Source organism: Pezoporus flaviventris, unplaced genomic scaffold (assembly GCF_033815535.1).
Source record: "Pezoporus flaviventris isolate CSIRO_AGI_PZ_B2104156 unplaced genomic scaffold, CSIRO_AGI_Pfla_v1 ptg000013l, whole genome shotgun sequence".
Taxonomy (NCBI): domain Eukaryota; kingdom Metazoa; phylum Chordata; class Aves; order Psittaciformes; family Psittacidae; genus Pezoporus; species Pezoporus flaviventris.
Genome location: NW_026892561.1, coordinates 43,418,583 through 43,437,462, shown reverse-complemented (window position 1 = coordinate 43,437,462; position 18,880 = coordinate 43,418,583). Strand labels below are relative to the sequence as shown.

The window sequence follows — 18,880 nt, the reverse complement described above, 5'->3', positions numbered from 1 at the left end:
CTCCAGTATTTTTTGATAATGAAGACCACATACAATGAAATCTGATATGTTCTCACTGTTAGAAGAGTTGAAAATCTTTCATTATATTCTGTGGGTGAAATATACCTGTATGGATAATGCAATTTAAAAAAAAAACCCAACAAAACAACAACATACTAAATAGGAAAGTGTTTTCCTTCATGATACATTATTCACCAACAGTGTTTCAATGCAGGTCTAGGTATGTACAGATAAATCAATATGTAACTAAACTTGATACAAATTTTCTCAATTTTGTGATGTCCCTCAGAAAGCACATGGAATGCTTAAAAAACTGTACCACATACAGGGTCTCTGTGACTAAGTGCTTCTCTGTGAGGGCTTTATCACAGAGGAAAGCACAGAAGTCAATTTGCCTGACCGAAGACAGGAAAATATTTCCAAAGTAAGGAAAATATTTAGGTCAGTCAACAGAAGTGATATAGGAAATTATGTCTTTAGATCCTTACATCTTTAACAACAAAATATAAGGCTTACATTTCCTTTTAATAGCAAAGTAATGTTTTTTTTACCACTTTATTCCTCATTATCTAGAAACTGAGAGGATAAAGCAGATCAGCAAGAAAGCAATTACTGAATTCGGTTCTATGTTTTGGTAACTTGGTGTCTTGGTCTCATTGCAAAGGTCACTGAAATCAGAGGAACCCACTGAATTTGAAACAGACTCTTGAGCATTATATTAGTGCTGTCTATTCTTTTCCCCATGTACTTAACATTGCCACTTAGTTCTGCATCTTAACTGATTGCTTCACATATACATTCTATATATCATCTACAAATTGAAATCTGGCAGCTGAATCTGTACAGTACTTTTAAGTATTAAGCCTTAAATCAGCGTGCTTTTTGCACACATTGCTGGCTGGCTCAAAGAAACAATGCATGGCAGCCTTACTCTGCAGCTGTATGCTGTTTACTGACACTAGATTCACAGCACAGCTTTCTGAGGTGGGATTTTTCTTTCTTTCTTTTCGTAGATGACTCAATTCTTCCTTTAAAAAGGCGAATAATGACTACCATAGAGTTCAGGCCAAATTATCTTGAAACAGATCCTGTTTTTGCAGTGACAGGAGGAAGGTGAGTAGCTCCAGAGAGGATGCCTTCAACACCAGAGCTAGGGGACACACAGCATCCAGACGCCTCAATTCTGAGTGGAAAATGTAGACCTTTTACTTGCAGACTTTTCTCTTTCAGAATGAAATTAAACAGATGGTAAAGCATGCATTTCTATGGGCAATGACTGTAGGAATGCAACTGCTCTTTAACGCTGTGTTTCAGTGTACCGAATCAGACTGTCAAAGCAGCATCAGATTTACCATTGCACTGATATTTCTGAAGTCATCACACAGCTTGAGTATGAATTGAGTTTGATTGGCAAACATTGGGATGTTTGTTGTTTTTTTTTCTTGTAGGCGATTTGTTCATTTTAATTTCACACATGGCTTCCCAAAACTATATTCTTAACCATAACTAGAAGGCCTTATTAATACTTAAATTTGCACAAAAGTACAGTTCATTATATGTATTAATGATATATTGGAAGGTTTAATAAGCCAATCTTTTTTTCATGCACACTTTTATATATGTACAATTCCAGCATACACATCCAATTAAGAGATTCTGTTCATATAGCCCTGTAGCCCCAGGTGATGCAAACCTGGGGCACTTACAAAGTGAAATCAAGATCACTGAAGCATTTTTGATGAATCCCTAAATAACACATGTTCTGAGGAATTTTGTCTTCCAAAATAAACAGCTCAGAGCTTCTGTTTTTGCTCCTAACTGTTCTTCTCTGATATGTCAGATTTTGAAATTCATAACAGTTAAACAGGGAATAAATCAACTGTGTTGAGTTACTGTCTGTAAGGGTTCAGCTCTCTTTGCTCTGTCCTTGAGTGTCAGCAGAAGTTTGAATTTGTACCCTTTGGAGATAATTTCACTTCCCTGTTGGTGTCTGAGAACTAAGCACAGCTATTAGTTAAAATGGAGGGACAGTATGACATCCAGGGGCCCAGCTGTCTAAGGCACTCTCCAGTTTCTAAGGTCTCAAAGGTTGAGCTTTTATTCTCCCCTAGCTCTGCAAAATGACAATCATATAACAGATTGTGAAAAACAAAATGGCAGTGTGGATTTTTTAATTTCTTTCCTTGTTTTTTTTTTTTTTTTAAGCATGATTTAAAGCAATCCATAAAGCCTAATGGACAGTGCTTAAAATTCACTCGTCTTATGGTTGCTACATTGATCACCTCTCAGTTAGGTGTTGAGCTGTTAAAAAAAGAGTTTAAATATGATCTTCCTGAAATTAACAAAGCAACTGAATTGTGTTTCAAAGGGATGCAAGGAAATGCATCTTTTGAATATCTGTGATCAGGAGGAGCGGAAATATTAAGGATTTGTTCTCTTCTTTCTTGAGATAGTATCATTTATGTGTCATTCCACTGCAGTCAATGGTGTAAAATTTGAGTGAAAAAGGAAGCCAGCCATTCACCTGTGTGTCCAGAATAGGAAGAAACAAAGAAAGTCTTGTTCAGAAAGGCGTAAATTGCATGTTGTGGGTAAGAAGTCACAGTCTTCCTTCTATCTTCAAACAAGATGGTCCTATTCTTCACCAAGAGGTGCTGTGAGAGGTTGTGAACTCATGAGTGCAAGAGGCAGAAAGAGGATGTGGTTATTGGGCTTTAAAGAATTGCAACCCTGTAATATCAGGCTGAATTGATTCTGTGCTATGGAAAGAATACAACAATCAGACGAGTTAATGTTGACTGGATTGTACCATCATATTCTGAGCACCTTTCAGGGATGAATAATCACCCCAGGAGTATAGGAATTTCCTAGAAGTGTCCTGATGATGTGGGCATGGATTGAAATTGTAAGACCACATTGAAATTTTAATTACACAAGTCAAATTGTTCTCTGGGATTTCAGCCTGTTCCTGTTAAAATACTTGTCTGTGGAAAAAAAATATTTTTAATAACATTGACATCATTGTTTATTTGCTTTCTTTAAGCTAGGTTCCCCTCCCAAAAGTGGAGATATGAAAGAGAAATTAATCTTTTCCCGAAGTTACCAACCAACAGTCAGATTTCATACAATGATTTATAACTGAATCTGAATGGAAAAATAAAGAGGGTATTCTACATTGTATCTATAAGTGAACCTGTAAAAATGGTCCTTTGTAAATGGCCATTTATTCTTGGCCACTAGAAATTATGATTTCTGGTACCTCTCGAAGACTAAGCCTGCGGTTCCACATACCCACAACAAAAAAAGTGTTGGATGTTTTTGTGTATACATTAAACTACATGATTCATCTTTGAGAGATATTGCATTTTCAGTTTTTTAAGCTGATTATGCCTGTTATACCAACTCATTCATTGTTGATATCTTTTAATATACCAATAGCATCCCTCAAACTGAAAAAGCAAGTATAACAGCCTGTAACAAAATGCTGTAAATCTCCTAGAATAACCAGAAAAGACCTTTTCAAGTTACTTTCTGTGAAGGACAGAAAGAAACTAGGTGTGGGGAAAATAGCTCATGAGTTTATAAGACAAATTCTGAGGGTGATATATATGTGATACTGTATACTCAAAGATGAGTTTCATGTCTACAGCAATTTTACTGTCACACTGAGAGGTTCTGGTGAAGCAGAATAATAGACTTTCATTGCTGGAGAAAAGACTTCTTGTCATAACGTGATAAACTGTTCAGCTTCTCTTTTTACCAGACAGAAAGACTCCTCTCATTTGTGTAATGGCAGGTTAAAGTGAGCATAAGGCATGTCTATATTCCATTTACTCTCATTTTATTCTGCCAGAGTAGAGAAAGGCCTTAATGAAAATGAAAATCAAAGCCTCCTAAGCCCCAAGTATCCCTTTTATTACAGTCATTTCAAATCATTGTGGTTTCAAATACATTTTGTTGTATACAAAAGATCTTGCGCTAAATAACTGGGCTATTTAACATGTCAGTTCTTTTGGAGGAATCATGAACTTAAAGATATCAGAATAATACAGAGGTGTATATATGACTATGTAGTGGTTTAAACCCAGCCAGCCAGCTCGTTCGCTCACTTTCCCCCCTTCTTGCCCTGCCCTACTCCCAGAGGGACAGAGAGGAGACTTGAAAAGAATGCAACTCCCACAGGTTGAGATAAGAACAGTTTAATAACTAAGGCATAACACAAATCACTGCTGCTACCACCAATAATAACGATGATAAAGGAAATAACAAGGGAACATCTCAGCACCAGCCGATAGATAGCCAATAGATAACTCGTCTCCCCCCCCACCCCCCCCAGCCCCACCTACTGATACCTCCTCCAACCCTGCAGTCTCCCAGCCCTTCCGGGTCCCTCTCCGTTACCTCCTGGGCATGACGTGCTGTGGTATGTAATACCTCTTTGGCTGGCTTGGGTCAGGTGTCCTGTCTCTGCTTCCTCCTGACTTTCTCTCCTCCCTGGCAGAGCATGAGGCTCACAAAGCCCTTGGCCAAACCAAAACATCATTGTTATCAGCTCTGTTCCCAGGCCGAAAGTCAAAACACTGCACTGGACCAGCTACCAAGAAGGAGAAAAATGACTGCTACTGCTGAACCCAGGACAGACTATTAAACTCTCATGGAGAATATTATTGAATAACCCCAGTAACTGCTGTAGAAACCAATTTTCCACTCCAAACTTCTCCATATATGTAGGTCAGGCACTAGAAGCTAAACTTGGAAACTTCCTGTCACATGCTACAATGCTGAGAAGCTGGGGGTGAGAGGATTTAATGGTTGCTCAGGGCAAGACGGAAGTTAACTTGTGTAGTTATCAAGAAATGGGATAAAAGCTCAGGATAGAAGGCTAGGCAAATTGGACGTGGGAATTAATTGTTTGAACTTTAGACAAGAGGAAATAGAGAATTAGAACTTGGAAGAAGATAGCGTTTGGAAGTTGATTAAATAGCCTAAGCAAATCAGGTGCCTTTCTGTGCCTGGAGGAAGAGCAGAAGAGACTCCAGCAGATACATCTCCATACTGAATAGAGACTTGGTTATGCCAGATCCATAATTAGATACCAATTTTGCCTGGGAGGATAGGGGATTCAAGAGAGGTGGTTTCGGAACCAAATTCTTATGTGCTTTGGAGAATCTGATAAAAATCCTTTGAAGTTTTCTGGCTGTGCTATAGTGACGACAATGCAAATTGATCCCTTGCATTCCAGCAGCCCTTGTGTGTGAGTTCTGTTTTAATTAGATTCCATTTAGCTTTTTTACATTGTCCTCTTTCTAGCTTGCCTTATGTGTGGAGCAGGGGTTCTTGGAGGAATCTGCTGGAGAGTTAGCTTTAGCCTCCTTCTAACCTTGTAGGGCTTGTTGTCCTTTCCAGTTTTTATTTATTTTAATTTCATTTTTCTGGAAAACTGTGTATTTGTGAGGTCCTGAAGAAATGAAGCTGCAGTGTACCGTGTTCCTCAGCAGATAAACTCTCTGGCAGATCTTTATAGCAGGTATTCAGTTTGCTTTGTCTACTCTCTGCTATGATGTACGGGTTGTGTTCCCTTTTCTGTTTTTTTCAGGAGTGGGAAGAACTCCTCTCACAATTTCTGCAGCCTGTTTCCTGGGTTGGGACAGGTGTAGGTACAACACACTTAGTGGAGCCTAAGCTTCTGATGCAGGGGAAGGAGGAAAGGGATTGTGGCCAGCCGAGAAGGACTTCACATGAATGTAGTAATACGGTAACAGCATCTAGAGGCTGCTGTCTTGGAGAGCTGTCAAGTTCTTCACATTCAGAGTGTAAAAGGATAACCCACCTTGCAAATTGTAAAGACGAAGAAAGTGGTGGCTCCATGAGCTGGTCTGAGAAACACCAAAGTAACAATCAGGGTAGTTCCAATTAAAAATAATGTGAAGTGGTCACAAGCAGCAGCTGCTTGACTCACTGTTGCCACTTTGTACTGATCACAGAGCGACGGAGGCTGGAGGTGGCGAGTGAGAGGAAAAGAGGTAGGGTTTACACTTTCTTCATGCTTCCCACAGTGAATCTCAGGAATTATTGCAATGTAGCTGGTCGGGTATAATAATTGCTGATAAGAACTGGGAAACACTATTCATTTACTTTTATCCCACTTTCATTTACTTTTATCCCACTTTCATTTTCCTACACTTATGGGCAGCTCCACTCCACCTTGGGGAGAAACTTCAGATCTTTGGCATGGGGAGTATCTTACATTGCCATAAATAAATCCAGGTTATTGTAGAACTCTCTTATCTGAGGATCTCCGGACATCCTATAAACACCAATTAATGTTCCTGACAGCCTTGCAAAAGAGAGTACCTAATCTCATTTTACAGGTGGAAAAAATAAGACCCAAGGAAATTGATGGTCTGATTTTTCAGGGGCACTAGGATGGGTGCTTGGCATTGCTGGAAATCCAACAATAAATGATTGGTCCAGGGCCACACAGCAAGTTGATGGCAATGAGGAGAAGAAATCTAATCCTGCCTCTTGGTCGTTTGAGCAAACCACCGGATGACACTTAAAAAGCACTCCTGGGAATGAAAAGTACTATATAATTATTGCTTCCAATATAAATATTTTCCTCTTAAAGTAAAGCTGTTCTTACTACCACTGACTTTATTAAGCCCATGTGATTGCATTTGTTTAAGCTGTTATAGTGTGGACCATTGAAACCATGTAAAACATTCGGGCTGTACATGCAACATTTATGTAGTTAACATACATTATCCATGATATTGAAACATTTTCTTGTAAAAATATTATCTCTGCTATTCACGTAAATTTAAACAAAACCAAAACAACCCTTGAAAATAGCTACCCATGCATGAGAATCCCTTCTGACATCGGTGCAGATGAGTCTTGGACCGTGTCATGCCCAATTTTAATCTCAATAGCTCCTTGTATAGCTTTTTTAATTGCAAACGTTTAAACATAGCCTGAAAAGCATCATTACTGGTTTCCTCCTGTAGGGCAACATCTATAACTGGTGGCAGTTCATGGTAATGAAGTGTCTGATGCCATGTTTGTACCTGTGGACTCAAGTAAGTGGACAAGGCATATGGTAGAATCATGAAAGAGGGGAGGGCAAACTGATAGTGCATGAAAGTCAGTACAGCAGGGAGAATCCCTTAACAATCCAAATGTGGTACAGAAAACAAGAACAGGGATTTGTTTTCTGTGGAACAGTAAACAAGGAGCAGCTAAAGGCACAAAAGCTAAAAGCAGATGGTCAAGAAATCTCTAGGTTTTGGTCATAAGTAATACTCTTCAGTTTGTTATAACTATTAAAAGACTGGCAAATGCCAGTGAATGCAAAGAGGCTGAACTGCAGTCATTGTCATAATTTTAAGTATTCATTTGTCATATATGTTTCTTTGTTACTAGAAAACCAGTGGTTTATAGAAGTACTTTTTAGACAATGATAAAATGTTAGCAGATGAAGATCACCAATAAAGTAGGGCGTTGCCTGAAAAACTGTGTGATGTTGAATCAATCCCCTTCATGTTCTACCCTTCCCCCCTCCTCAAGGAATCCTTTATAATTATTATTGGAGTAAATTAATCCACTGGTTTGATTGATACCAGATCTTGGCTTGGTTCCAGGCAACTGAATCATGAAAAGAAAAAAGATATAGCGACAAAAGAAGAAAACAGATGTCTTAGAGTTGCATACAGAAGCCAATAATTTGCTTGGTTCTTATAAACTGGGGGCAGTGTCAGGAGGAACAGATTCTGTATGGAAACAGTAAGCATAAACAAGTGTAACAAATGGTTTCAGGGCAGTATTTGCTGAATTGCATTCACACCTGCTGGTGCCTTGTGCCAAGCATGGATTGCATTTATAACAACATTATTTTCCTTTGATGAAAAGTCCTCTGAAGTAGCTATAAACTGTGTTCCACTGTGTTACGTTTAGCTTGTATTTTTAGCCATATAATGTCCTTTTGGAGCAGAGATTAAGCAAAGTATATGATTTTTAAATGACAACATTTTGCTTCCGTTTTCCAGCTTTGTGGCAGGCCAAAAGAGATGCCCTGAGACTGTCGAAGTTCTATTTCTTTGTTTTCAAACTAATCAGTTTTCTGATGAACTTCTTTACTGGCTTCAGGTTAATCAGTTGATGATTTCTTTTAATTGGCTCCTTACATTGCATTTAGTCCGCTTGATAATCTGCAATCAGAAAATGGGATTTGTTTTTAAATATGATATGAGAAGAAAGACCATGATGTAAAAAAAGAGACTGTATAAAAGCATATTCCAATCAGAGCGCTGTGAAAACTATCCCTTTGACCTCTGCAAAGCATAATTTACTGCAAAATATAATTTGGGATATTGCTTTCCAGATTGTCTGTCGTGTAGTATTCAAGAAACAGTAACAGCTCAGGAAAGAAGGCAACGATCCTTTTTGAAATTCAAAGAGAAATTTACTGAAATTCAGTGTGTATTCACAATGGATCTATTTTAAAAAAGACAACACCCAGTGTAAACCAAAACATCTACATCATTACACTGTTTATGCAGGCAAATATTTAAAATGAATATGTACACAATTTATGATATACCAGTGCTGCATATATGCTGTAGCTGGGAATATTTTTACCATATAATAAAATATGGTAAAAAGCAAAAAAATAAAATGCTTTTCACTCATTCTAAGCTTTCAGTCAGATAGGTTTGTGACCTCAATATCTTCTTTCACCCTTAGAGTGGTCTTATGAATTTTTCTGTGTTTGCTTTTGAAGATGTTCTGATTTAGGACTTGGCAGCTGTGTGCCACTTCTTCATGGATGTGACATACTTATCTAAAATACTCATTATTACTTGTTTACTAGGCCATAGAATATATATTTTTTGAGGACATTGGAGGTCTTCAACTTTAAGTATCAATCCTGCTTTGAGCACGAGCACCTCTGTTTTCATAGTTCCTTGCAGGAAATAGAAAGTAGGCACTTATAACATTCCAGTAGAGAAATCACTCTGTTCTCATATCAGTTTTTACCCACTTGAAATTAAGTTTCTGTTGAATATCACCCCAATTTGGTTGTATTTTTACAAACTGGGTGCTGGCTTGCAGCATCCTTTTAATCCTGTCTTTCTTTAAAAATAGCAGAATTGCTAGTACTCTCAGCAGCAGAAACATAAAGGCCTCTCTTTCTGGCAGGACTGTTTCTAGTTCAGTCCATTTCACCTTGAAGTACTTGAACATTTTCAGTTTCAATGTGTATTGGATAGTTTGGTGGTTTGTTTTTTGTTTTTTTGTTTTTTTGGTTGGTTGTTTTTTTTCCTTCCTTTCTTAAGGTCTGTGTTGTCAAGGTTCCATTACCTGGGGTAGTGGGGGCTGGGAAACCATAGGTAGTGAGAAAGCTTGAATAAAAGACATCAAAGGAGGCTTTGGTGAGTGCACCCCGGGGCTGCCTCCAAAATGCTTCAGAGAATCATAGATTCTTGCATTCTGCTCAGATATTGCTGCCTCCACTTTGTCTCCTGGAAAACCACTGGAGTTTCTTCTCATTCTTGCAGTATTCTAGCTCATGAAAATGCTCATAAATACAGGTGACTCTGCAGCTGGATCAGGTATTACACCCTCTGGAGTACTCCAGCTATTTTTGTATGACCATGTGTTTCTACATTGTGACTCCCAGTAAGGTACTGTAAATTAGAGTTACACAGACCTACAGCATCAGTGCTGGCACCTTTTGATTTCAGTTGACCTACTTTGGAAGTAGACTGCACTGATATGCCACTCTGAGCTAGCTTTTTGTGGATATAGTTTGTCTCTCTAACACAACTAACTTGCAGCCAAGTCAACTACCCATCAGTTCCTTAGTTAACTATATGAGCTACTGAAAAATGCCTTGACAGCGAGCAGTAAAATATCTCTTAATGTTCCATGCTGCAATGTGTTGAGCCATAATTCATGGAACATTTATAAAGAAGGCTTTGAAATCTACCTCTGAGATCCTTAACCTTGGGCAGGTTGATTATGCTGAGATTGACTAGTGTGGGTGGTGTCAGAGTTCCCAGATACATGTCCCTCAAAGTTTTATTACCGAATCAATGTATGAGAGGGTAGCAAGACTATCATTTTGACCTGTGGGAAGAGGAGGGCGCAATCACAGCAAATAATCAAGAGAGATGAGCTGACTTTGAGGGGCTAAATTATTTTGAGCATTAATTTGTTTTGTTCTGTTTTCAGTGTTACAGAGTTGTTTTTTCAAAGACTTTTGAAGAAAGAGAACAGATTTCACTGGATTACCAGAAAAGAAGAGTGATATTTTGGGGTAAGTAATTGTCTGAACAGATCAGGAAGTTTCTTGATTTTAATTTTGGGCAACTGCATCACTCATATGTCTGTACTGAATACCTGCTCTTTGTTTTTCTTGGTGTCATGGGGCAGGTACTGTGTCTACATGAGCTGCACTTTGAAACACACTTGCCGCTATGTTTTTCCTTATACTTTCTGGAACTTGATACTTCTGGGCTGATGCTGCTGCCCACTGGTAGGCTATACCAGCTTCTTGTTGAATTTTGCATTTAGGTTTGAAATTGGTGTGGAATTTGAGGTTTTAAGAACATTTAAAAGTATTAACAAGCAGGTGGAGAAGTTATCCGGCTCTAATTCCACCATGTTACTTATGTCAGTAGACCTGTACTTTTGACTGTGGCAGCCATAGCAAAATGTATCAAAGTTGGTATTCTCATATGGGAAAAGGCACTGACTATATTGAAACTTTTATGTATTGTATTCATGCTGGAATAACCACTTTAGGCAGAAATAGCAACTTTAAGTGCAATAGTTAGTTTTCTGCCAAAACTATGTGAAAAAGAGTATTTAGATAGACTGGAAAGTCAATGGGCAACATTTTGAGAGTGAGAGTCTTCACCAGGAGGCTACAATTTAAAGTGAGTCACATCCCTATGTTGCTTATATTCAGGAATGTTACGTGCATTCCAGATCTTAATGATGCACTTTAAAGATCTTCAGACTCTCTATGAAGAGTATTAGAAGTGTGGAGGTGGAAAGATAATAAAATTCTTGTTGTGTTTTTAGTTTGCTTATTGCTCTCAGAGGAATGAAAATGAAAAAGAATTCTTCTTGTGGATAGTCTTTAAATCAATTAATGTTTTTTTTCCTAAGTGGAATGAATTCATTATTTTCTGTTTCCAAAGAATTCTTTTGATCCTAACTGTTCAGCTGAAGTTTATACAATACAACTTCTATGTAAGCAATATTTCCTATTGATCTTTTAATGATCCTATTAATTTCTTTCATTCCCTTAATAGAAATTTTAACAGTAATAAAAGATAGAATCGGGCAGTAATTAGAACTGTGATTAGTTATAACGTGTTTCTTTAGCAAAGCAAAATCCCAACAAAATGTAAATTAGAATAATGGAACTGTGTGTAGCTATCTTGAATTATATTAGAACATTCACTTTCTCTCCCTTCTAAGGATTAATACACGCTTTAAAAAGAAAATGCTTTTATTATGCAAATTCAAATCACACTGCAATAAGCATATTACTTTGCAAATTGCTCTTTCTCCCCTACAAGTGATACAAAAAATTAAATGACTGTGTGAGAGGATGTGAATGTTTATGCTCTCAGGTCCTGAGCTTTCAAACATTCATGTCAATAACCCTTGCTAATTAAAGTGGTCACATGGGTTTCTATGACTCTAGTCATGTGTAAAACTGAATATGATGCAGAATATGGATTTCCAAACGGAAGCTTGGGTTTTCCAATTGAGAAATGGGATCAGGTTTTTGGCCCCTGTCCAAAGTGATCTCAAAAGCTCTCATCTCAGCAGAGAACTAGGCATGTTAGCTGCCACCACTTCATCTCAGTTCCAAGGAATTTCACAGTATCTTGTGTAATCTTATTCATGATCCTCAGATCACGCACAGAAGTATTTTTGGTGCCTTTATTGCATGACCAGATCTTGTGACACTTCTTCATTTTATGCTACTATTCAGAGAAAACTGGAAGATTTCTGAAACTGAAAGCAAATGTCAGGGTATAGTTTTTCCATAGGTCTCTTAGCAGCTGTTCTTAGTCATTGTTTTATGGCTCTTTTGGTTAGATTGCTGTCTCCAAAAATTAGCTAGCTTACTATACAAGATAATGATCACACTCAAGCATAACCTTGTAAGTTCATTCTTGTTGGTGTAGAAAAGTGCTCTGTGATCAGTAATGGTAAGGATCCAGTGCAATTTGGGACTCATACCACAGGCATGCTGGGCTATAGGTTCCAGGTAGGTTCCTTTGGCCAGGAGCATCCAGCACAGTTATGGCACAGTGCTTGGTTTCTCTTCTGCTCTTGGGGTCCACAAGGCACATATGTAATTAGATGTCTGCTTCTGGCATATGTGAAGTCTTAGCACACAGCTCATGTGCTCATGGCACAGTGCTGAAAATATAAGTGAAGCTATCAGGAAGTGAGACATTAGCTAATTTGTGTGGGTGTCACAGTTTGTAAATGTGCTTTGGAACCTATGTGAAATGTCCCTACCAGCTCACTCACACAATGTAAAGTAAGAGAGGAAGGGGCTTGGGAAAACATGTTAGGGGAAAAAAGATGGGAACAATGGGTTCCCTCTTCCTCTTCCCCCCAGAATAGGAAATGTTGAAATTCCACATATAGCTTAGCCACAGTTACTGAAACAGTGCATATGTGGGCTCTAGTCTCTGCACTGTCAGCTGCATTATCTTGGTTTGTGCTTGCAGAGAACAGAATTTAAGTTTTCAGGCTGCACAGTGACATAATCAGGTGAGAGTATACAGTCACTCCCTGTGTTTCTTAGTCAGTGGAAATGTCAGCATTATCATAACTTAATAGTACAGTTTGAGCAGGCAGATTGTTGGATTTATGCCTGCCTTCATCAGTTCTGTAACATCCACAGCAAAGCACTTTACAGCATAGTGTTGCTGTAACATGTCTTGTTGGAATCAATTATTTTGCAATACCTGACCACAGTATCTTTCACATATTCATGTAAAAGTCTCAATTGCTGTGAGCAGGTTTGCCCTTGGCTAGGTTGCATGCTGCTGCTGCTCTGACCTTTTTTTCTTTTCTAGTTAAGTGCATGCAGTATTACAGAATACGCTGGAAAGCAGCACTGAAATACTGCACATGATCTAATGGTACAGACAGCTATATGTAAAAATACTATGTTACTGATACCTGAGTAAAACTGGAATCTTTCCCTTTTTTCCCCATATATACCACTGGTGAGTAAATGTACATTTTCTAATGGTCGTCTTGTTCTTTTAGAGTCTTAAAAAACCCCAAAACAACAACAGCGAAACAACTAAACAACACCCCTCCCCCCCCCCCCAAAAAAAAACCACAACAAAACAAACACTTAAAATGGCTGTCCTGTGGTCTGGCTATAGTTCTATTAAGGCTTTTTAGCTTCTGTTTGTTTTGCTACTGTTTCGATGGGAGGTAATAGGGCAACAAGGGGTGGTTTGAACTAATTAGTTTCCTTGTACTCCCTGGCCCTCAGCCAGATGCCTGTAAGTTTGAGCATGAAGTTTTATGGCATATGTTTTGTTCTTTATGGGAATAAACACCATGGGGAGCTGTACTTCAAAGAATCAATCTCCCTTTGAACTGTACTGGTAAACCTTCAGACAGGTTACACAGTGTGACTGCTGCTTAACAGCTCTCCTTGAGTCACTCTTTCACTCTGGCTCTTTAAGAGAACCATAGGTCTTTGGAATGAAATTGAGGAGAAAAGAGGACCCTAGTAGAAATTGTGATTTCCTCTAGATGTGTGTGAGCAAGATGCAACTCCCCAGCCGAAGCCGTGTGCTGCTTGCTACTCACAAGTCCTTCTCATGTAGAAGTCATGTAGAAGTTCTACTTCTGCATTCTCTCTTCTGCCCAAATTCTGACTGATGCTGGTAGAAATATGGGTGTAGGCCTGCATGTGCCAGCAAGGAAGGACTCTTGGATTTGGCTTGAAATATTCACATAGGTCAAAGTGTGTCTTTATGAATACGACATTGTGTTACTGTGTTAGTACACATTCTGATAAATATATGCAGACTGTAATTGTGCACATAACTTAAGTCATGAGCATATTAAAACAAACATCCTGAATTGTCCCATTGTTTGCATGCTGCAATTCTCGAAACTAATGTCTACTCACTCACTGATGGGAAAAAAGGCCTTTGATTTTTCTCACGAATGTGCTGTGGAGAGAAGATGCAAGGAGCAGAACAGTGTGTAATGCCCAACTGGCATATGGTATTTGTTCCCCAAAGGAAACACTATTTGTTTCCCAAAAGGAAAATGCTGAGTTTAGAAACTGTATAGCAAGGCCCAGACACTGTGTAAAAAAGCTGTGCAGTTATCAGCAGGCCTCTGCAAGAACTTGGTTTCTCTAGAGAAGCATTACCTGCACTGTGGCTTGCGTTTAGTTCTCTGACTAGGTTGCTCCTTGGCGCCTCTGCTCATTCATGTCAGATCTTTCTGACCCTGTCTTTTCATGATCAGCCAGGTAAATGCAACATTTTAGGTGATATTTTTCAGCAGCTGGTGCAGGGAATGTACATCTTACTAAAGGAATGGACATCCTGCTAAATCCCATTCTTCTATGGGATTTATAAGCAATTCCTTCACTTGCTTCTAAACATACCTCCCTGGTTGGCTGCTTAGTTAAAGATAATTACAGAGTTCTTAATTTTGTTAAACATCCTACTGTTATCTTATGTGTTTAGTAAATTGAAAGTAATTAAGGTTAGCTGGTTTCAAAAATCCCTTTCCTGTCTGTACAGCAGAGGTCATAACATCGCTAACACGGTAATGAATCAAACACCGGCTATTAAAATGTCGGTTTCATCATCAAACAAGCTGTTTTCTGAGATGTGAGATGTGAGACATTCTGGAGAAATGCTGATAAGAAATATTGTTAGTGGCATAATTTAATTATGTCATAAATTCACTGGACATTTAGAATCATAGAATCATAGAATAGTTAGGGTTGGAAAGGACCTTAAGGTTATCTAGTTCCAACCCCCCTGCTGTGGGCAGGGACACCTCACACTAAACCATCTCACCCAAGGCTTTGTCCAATCTGGCCTTGAATACCGCCAGGAATGGAGCATTCACAGCTTCCCGGAGCAACCCATTCCAGTGCCTCACCACCCTTAAAGTAAAGAACTTCTTCCTTATATCCAATCTAAACTTCCCTTGTTTAAGTTTTAACGCTCTCCCCCTTGTCCTGTCACTACAGTCCCTAATGAAGAGTCCCTCCTCAGCATCCCTATAGGCCCCCTTCAGCTACTGGAAGGCTGCTATGAGGTCTCCACGCAGCCTTCTCTTCTCCAGGCTGAACAGCCACAACTTCCTCAGCCTGTCTTCATACAGGAGGTGCTCCAGTCCCCTGATCATCCTCGTGGAACTCCTCTGGACTTGTTCCATGCCCTTTTTATATTGAGGACACCAGAACTGCACACAATACTCGAAGTGAGGTCTCACAGGAGCAGAGTAGAGGGGCAGGATCACCTCCTTCGACCTGCTGGTCACACTGCTTTTTGATACAGCCCAGGATATGGTTGGCTTTCTGGGCTACGAGTGCACACTGAAGCCGGCTCATGTTCATTTTCTCATTGACCAACACCCCCAAGTCCTTCTCCTTAGGGCTGCTTTGAATCTCTTCTCTGCCCAACCTGTAGCTGTGCCTGGGATTGCTCCGACCCAGGTGTAGGACCTTGCACTTGGCATGGTTAAACTTCATGAGGTTGGCATCAGCCCACCTCACAAGCGTGTCAAGGTCCCTCTGGATGGCATTCCTTCCCTCCAGGGTATCAACCGAACCATACAGCTTGGTGTCATCGGCAAACTTGCTGAGGGCACACTCAATCCCACTGTCGATGTCAGCAGCAAAGATGTTGAGCAAGACCGGTCCCAACACCGATCCCTGAGGGACACCACTCATTACTGGTCTCCAGCTGGACATTGAGCCATTGACCACAACTCTTTGTGTGCGTCCATCCAGCCAGTTCTTTATCCACCGAGTGGTCCATCCATCAAATTGATGTCTCTCCAATTTAGAGACAAGGATGTTGTGTGGGACAGTGTCGAACACTTTGCACAAGTCCAGGTAGATGACGTCAACAGCAATACCCCTGTCCATCAGTTCTGTAGCCCCATCATAGAAGGCCACCACATTGGTCAGGCAGGATTTCCCCTTAGTGAAGGCATGCTGGCTGTCACCAAACACCTTGTTGATTTTCATGTGCCTTAGCATGCCTTCCAGGAGAATCTGCTCCAAGATTTTGCCAGGCACAGAGGTGAGACTGTCTGGTCTGTAATTCCCCGGGTCATCCATTTTCTCCTTCTTGAAAATGGGGGTTATATTTCCCCTTTTCCAGCCCTTGGGAGCTTCACTTGACTGCCAGTATTTCTGTGTGAATGTATTTTTTATACATAAAATGTAGCAGGAAAATGTTGTCTTTGTCCAAGTGTACAGGTGCTTCTTTGACTACTTCTTTTGCTAGTAGGCTTGTAAAATACATGAAAAATGACCAAAGGGAGGCATTCATGGCTAAAGAAATGAAAGAATTAAAAACGTTATAAAATATATTGTAATATTCCTTTTCTCAAACCGCGTTTGCAGAATCTAACCCTCTTGGTATTCATAAATTATTTCCATATAGAGCACTAGCAGCCATCATATGTGTGATAGACATGTTCTTCTTCTAATCTGGACTGTTCCTGAGCTAAAGCTACCAAGCCTATGCCAAACAGAAATGCCAGTTTTGATATACCGGGTCACAAAAGTAATTTTTGCTGTGACTATTTATACCCATTACAATAGGTATGCATTGCTTCAGATAAACATCAATTTTTCTTTATTTTTTTTCATTTTTAAAATTTTTATTTTCCCCAAAGTGGGTTTCAGTTACTTTAATGTATTGCATCAGTCTGCGTTTTGTTCAAATGCGCAGAGGCAGATATGGGAAAGTAGCCTGGCCAAGTACAGAGCGAGAGGGGAAGGGTGTGGGATGTCAGTGACATAAAGAGATTCCCTAATCCCCTCTGTTACTGGCTTTCATAGTGTTTCATAGCATTTCATTTCATGTAATGAATGTAAGCCCAAGGCGAAACAGCCTGAGTAACATGATCAGATTCTTAACGGAGAATTTCTCTGTGTTATATGACTTTCCAGGATTCACAATGTAGGTGGTGGGAAATCAGGCACTGGACAGAGGAATGGCCTTAAATTTGAGAGCTAAATATGACTTGACTAGGAATCTTCATGAGGAGAAAAAGGGAAAGAGATATAATTAAGTCTCTTTGAACAGTTTGTTCCTCAAATGGGAACTTTTTTCCTCCCCCCCCCCCCCCCCCCCGCAGAAATGTCAGTTATACAGTTTCTTTTGATCCCAAAGGAATTTTCTGATTATTTCATATCATAGAATGATACTTACTAATGCATCACACTGCAGTGTGATATGTCCCAAATTTCTTAAAACATAAAATAGCTCCAGGTGATGTGCCAAAGGTTTTGATGCAATTTTTCTTGATCTAGTGCAACAAGAATATCCATTAAGCAGCTCAATAAACAGCTTCTTGACAAATCTGTGTCCTTATGAGCAGCATGCTGGAAGTAATGAGCATTACTTTCCTGAAAGTAACAAGCAGGTATCTAAACTCTGCCAGCAATATGAAATGTTTTCTTGCCTGTTGATTTGCTGGTACAGTCTTACCTGTCATGTTTATGCTAATAAATACAATATGACACTGCGAAATGTGATCATCTTGGAAAGTAAAAAAATCTAGAAAAAGCACCTGAAAATCCCAGGGAGAATTTATTTCCCCAGTTTTTCGCTCAGACAGTTGGATTTTCTCCTCTTTATTTTAGAATTATCTAGGCAAATAAGATTAGAAAGTCTAGAAAAGGAGGTAAAATTGTTCTCTTACCAGCAGACTATAATTTCACCCTCCTGTTAATTGCAAAAATTAGTTTGTCATGTCTTAATTGGTAATTGATATTAGAGACTGCTTAATGTTTAATGTGGATGATAGATTGTGCCACACATTTTTTTAATAGCCTGAGTGCCAATAAGCAGCTATCTCCTGTCAGCAGTATCCCCGACACTGTAAAAGGATCTCTTCCAAAGTAAAGCACAGTATTTTGCTTTGACCACTGAATATATTGACAAAAGAGGGTACTGGAGATAGGAATCAATGTATGGATTAGTGCTTAATAGCTGGAGTCTTGCACCTGCCAAACTTCAAGAACCTGATGGAAACAGGATCCATGCTGGTTGCCTGTTGCTTCTTCCTACTACCTCGTAAATAGACCTGAAGGGTCAAATGGCAATGACACTCTGAACTTTGCTGGCCAAAGTACGTAACAGCTTAGCTATTCCCAGATTTCAAGCTCTTATCTTTCTTGTAAAGGAGAAACCATTATGCTCATTTTCACTGTGGTATGGAAATGAACTTGGTTTAGGTCAGAAGCATACTAAAAGACCTATAGCAAAGCAGGAACAGTGAAATATGTCTTGCTCCTGCCATGTTCTGGTAAGTATGAAGCTGTAATCTTTCCTTGTGATATTATAGCTTCCTTTTCTTCTAATTGGAAATCCAGGCATGCGTGGAGCTATTAGTGAAGAAACTCGTTTTAAATTGCACATTTTTTAACTTCACCATTAGTACTTGGATAGCAGTCTATTTCTACTGCAGGTATCATCACGCTGTAAACAGAAGTGTAATGTGCTGGTTGATAATCAGTCAGAGCCAGAATCTCTAATCAGTGGTGTACAACATGAAGTAAAAAACTGCAGCTGGCTTTTATAAAAGCATTTACATCTGAAAGTCAAGC

At 39.3% G+C, this 18,880-nt stretch overlaps 1 long non-coding RNA gene across 1 annotated transcript in view; it reads left to right on the top strand.

Annotated features, from left to right (window-relative positions):
• The first annotated feature begins 10,230 nt into the window (after positions 1-10,230).
• Positions 10,231-18,880, top strand: part of LOC133268231 (uncharacterized) — a 33,029-nt gene continuing 24,379 nt past the window's right edge. Inside the window, exon 1 of the long non-coding RNA XR_009743017.1 lies at positions 10,231-10,318. This is a non-coding gene — a long non-coding RNA (uncharacterized LOC133268231). The remainder of the gene's footprint in view (positions 10,319-18,880) is intronic.